This window comes from Etheostoma cragini, unplaced genomic scaffold (genome assembly GCF_013103735.1).
Source record: "Etheostoma cragini isolate CJK2018 unplaced genomic scaffold, CSU_Ecrag_1.0 ScbMSFa_4657, whole genome shotgun sequence".
In the NCBI taxonomy this organism is placed as follows: Eukaryota; Metazoa; Chordata; class Actinopteri; order Perciformes; family Percidae; genus Etheostoma; species Etheostoma cragini.
This window is the reverse complement of record NW_023269051.1, coordinates 15,559-20,233: the sequence shown is the minus strand read 5'-3', so window position 1 is coordinate 20,233 and position 4,675 is coordinate 15,559.

The window sequence follows — 4,675 nt, the reverse complement described above, 5'->3', positions numbered from 1 at the left end:
AGAGGGAGGTAAGAAAGGAGTGAAGTTAGTAGTAGAGTGAAGTGGGGAGATTGAAAGGGAGTGAGGTTAAAATGGAGGGAGAGAGTGATGGTTTTGTACCTCTTGAGAGATCCACCATTGTGATGCTGATTTCATGTCACACCGTAGGACAGTGCTGTCACACCAGTGGACGTTTTCAAGATCAAGGCCAGTTTGTGGCCTAGCTATATGAGAGACAGTCTTCAAACCTGACTAACAGTGTTAAGGTTTACATTATTTTCGATAGTTAATCAATATAAATTGCTGAAAATGTTCGGATCAATACTTAAATTACGTCACACAAAGGGACGACATAATGGTTACCATTTCCAACCGTGCACGGAAAGAGCAATATTGTGAAAATATTTGAGACAAAACTCGTCTTCTGTGCAGTCCATGTGCTCCAGTGAGGTCTACTGTATTTCCTGGATGAAGAAGGGCCCCTCTCAGTATTAGGGTGTCCAAATTAAGGCCCGATTTATACATAAAGAATGGCGTCACACCAGGTGGACACCAGTTTTGCGGACTAAATGTAATTTGGCATAATTATTCTAAATGGGGACCTTAAATTGTATAACCTTTAGCTTCATTAAGTCAACACCCATAACATCTATTTAAGTATTTTAATGGATTTAGACTGATTTTTCATTTTATTTCAGTAGTTTTAAGATTAGCAACGCCACCCCGGGCAGTCACGCCACAGGACAAATGTCGTGCTTAAAATTAAATGTTTACACATTTAAATTATAATGTGCTTTAATTACAAATGTATTAGTTCTGGAAGATTTCATTGTATATAAAAACATCTATTTTAATGAAATATAACAATATTTTATTTATATTTTTCATCATGGACACAAAAATGGAGCGTCAAGTCAACCACCCTAGTTCATTACAATTTATTAAATTAGTGTAACCACATCGTTGTATTAATTGCTGCAAAATGTGTTATATACTGTAGGCCTATGAAGTTTGTTTGTTACCATGACAACACCCCTGGTCTGAAGCTCAATGCTGATGCTGTCATGTATATAGTTTTCTAATCAGCAATAAATATAACAATTTCTGATCAACCCGTATCAATTGCATGCTTAAAATAACATATCAGTTAAAGCCCCGCACATTACAAAAAACAACAACCCACTTCCGGGGTGGGCCCCGCCCAGTCCGATTACGGATACAGATAATTCATGTGGCAAACAGATACTAATAATGCTGTACTCGCTCATCCCTAGTTGTTTAGCAACATGGACAGCTCTCCCTTTGTTTCATCACCATGAATATCCCTCTGTCTTTTAGTGTAGAGTGGCCAAGCAACATGGACAGCTCTACCTGTGTTCTACTGTCAATTGTTTTAACACCATGGACAGTTCTCCCTGTGTTTTATCATCATAGACGGTTCTCCCTGTCCTTTAGCAACATAGGCAGTTCTAAAAATGTTTTGGCTAAAAAATATTAACACCATGGACACCTCCCCCTGTGTTTCATCTCCATGGAGTTTCCTCTTTCATTCTGAAGTAGCTTAGAACAATGCAAATCTTCCTGTGTTTCAGTACCATGAACAGTCCACCCTGCCTTTTAGTGTCAACTGTTTTAGCACCATGGACAGCTCTTCTTGTGTTTTTAGTTTACATTTTTTTCAGCACTGTGGACAGCTCCACTCTACGTTTTAGTTGAAATTGTTAGGTAGAGAAAGTTATCTCGATGATCCCCCCCGCTTCGTCCGACGACTGGGCAGTTAGATAGGGGATCAAAAGCAAATGCACGGGCCGGCGCTCGTCAGTAATCAGCTCACTATTCCTACAATGTCCTCTACCATACCAATTTGCCTCTCAGTTTAGGTATTGCTTTTTTGTATGTATTAACCATTTTGAGATGACACGAATAATACAATAAGCAGATACTCTATATCTGCTTTGAACCCATTGCCTGGCCTCAGGTTTGTATTAAGTAGTTCTATCTGCTTTTGGACCGTTTGTCTGGCCTCAGAGTTGCAGTAAAAGATTATTTATATCTATCTGCTTTGGACCGTTTGTCTGGCCTCAGAGTTGCAGTGATAAATTATTTATATCTCCTTTGGGCCCTTTGTCTGGCCTCAGTGTTAGGGTTTGGGTTAGGGTTGGCTTAGGGTTAGGCTTTACACTGTAAGGATTTTCATGGGTTAGGGTCAGGGGTTAGGGGTAAACTTAAAAGTTTAGTTATTAAAGGTTTAGGGTTAACATGAAGTCAACAACCTCTAGGGGCAGTGTTTGTCCATAAAGTCCATAGTCAAAATAGAAATGAATAAAAATTAATAACAATTAATAGCAATTAATAACAATTAATACTAATTCATGATAATTAAGAACAGTTAATATAGATTAATAAAAATTAATAAAAATTGAGAAATCTAATAAAAAATTAGTAAAAAATTAACTCCAAAGGTTATTAGTTATTAATAATTTTTAAGGTTAGGGTTAGGCTTTTCTTAAAATGTTTGTTATTTATTAAAAAAATTGATTAAGACTTTAAATGCTTCCATACCCGGTGAATGTTTGGTAGAGGTGTCCGTCAACGTTTTGTAGTATGCGTCATAATCTCTATCTCCCACACAACCCCATAAGGGAAGAGTGAGGAGAAGAGGGGAACCTGTAAAGAAAATTGGAAAGAGGCAGTCAGGGTGAGAGGTTAGGTACCAACTCACCCCCACCGGATCATGTGTTTAAACTCTGACTCCACCACTCCCTCATTTGCATGAGGGAAGGAGAGGAGAACAAAGAGAAAGGAAGGAGGTAGAGTCAAGGAGAGCGGGCCGCATTCGGGGCACCAATCTCTCCCCCGCCTATGGTCGGGCATGTATACTCTACCTCCCCCTACTCCCTCATTTGCATGAGGGAAGAGAGGGGAGAAGAATGAAAGTTTTTTTGAAAACCCTAGTAATATTGTTATTTTTTTTGGTCAGATATTGTCATCGTATACTTTTTTGTGTTAGCAGGACGTAAAATTATAAGTTGAAAAAGTATAAGTTTATACATTTATAAAATTCTTAATTCATAAAATTATGAATTTTATAAAAATATGAATTTAATAAAAAAAAATTATGAAAGGAACGGAAGGGAATCGGTTTGGGTGTATTCAGGCCATGTTGTCCCAGGAAGGATGCTTCTAACCCAGACCGGCCGTGAATAATTTCCCAGGTTGTCGTCATTTTCCTATCCTGATCCAAAAATTGTCTTTAATAGGTAATTCTTGAAACAATCATTTACAATTAACAGGAAACAACACGTTAAGAACCTCAACAATTCAAACTATATACAATCATTTGCGGAATTTAGCAAAAGGATTTTTTTCGTTGTGGTTATCCTTAATCTTCTCTGGAACGTTGACAGGTTTTCTTCGCGAGTTGAAGTGTAGCCCTCACTAGCATGTCTTTCAGACTTGGCTTCTTCCTGTAGGCTGAGATGACTCTACAGTGTTCGGGTATGGTGGCATGGGAGAGCGTTTTTCTTAAGTTTTCCTTAATTAGTTTGTTAGCCCTCAATGTGAACCCAGAATAGGTTGTTATAAGTGAAACAACCTTTTTGTTGTTATGGGTTGTTGGGCTTTGGTTATGTTCTTGTGGAGTTGTGGTTTTATGGCTCTCCCGGAGAAAGGTCCTTGAATATCCCCTTTGTTTGAGTTTTCTGATCAGGGTTTCGGTCGCGGTCACCGCATCCTTTGGGTTGTTACAGATCCTTTTGTACCTAAGAAGCTGGGATTTTAATATACCCTTAAAGGTGTGGCGGGGGTGAAAGCTTTTTTTTATGCAGCAAAGCGTGTGTGTCTGTCGGTTTAAAGAAAACTTTTGTATACAGGGTACCGGTTTTTGCATATTGTGGACCTTTGAAAACTGTCACGTCAAGGAAATTGACCTCGGTTTCGTTGAGGTTTGGTTGTAAGTTAATCGAGTCATGATGCTCGTGAAGCGTTTGGACAAAGTCGTTAAACTCGTCATCAGAGTGGGTCCATATGCCCCAAATATCGTCTAAGTATCTGTATTACTTTACTGGGAGTCTTTGGCATTTGGGAAATGCTGTCTCTTCCCATTCGGCCATATAGATATTTGCGTAGGCTGGCGCAAATCTTTTGCCCATCGCTGTACCCTTTATTTTAATGTAATGTTTGTTGTCGAACTCAAAGTCGTTGGTAGTCAGACTTAGGTGCAATAACTGTAATATTACATTGTCAGGTCTATCTGAAGATGGGTATTTTTTGAGCCATTTTTCTACCGTTTGCATACCCTTTAGGGTTAGGGGTTAGGTTAGAGAAAGTTCTCTCGATGATCCCCCCCGCTTCGTCCGACTGGGCAGTTCGATAGGGGATCAAAGGCAAGTGCACGGGCCGGCGCTCGTCAGTAATCAGCTCACTATTCCTACAATGTCCTCTACCATACCAATTTGCCTCTCAGTTCTGAGTTTAGGCATTGCTTTTTTGCATGTAACAACCATTTTGAGATGACACGAATAATACAATAAGCAGAGACTCTATATCTGCTTTGGACCCATTGCCTGGCCTCAGGTTTGTAGTAAGTAGTTCTATCTGCTTTGGACCGTTTGTCCGTCCTCAGAGTTGCGTTAAAAAATTATTTATATCTATCTGCTTTTGGACCGTTTGTCTGGCCTCAGAGTTGCAGTGATAA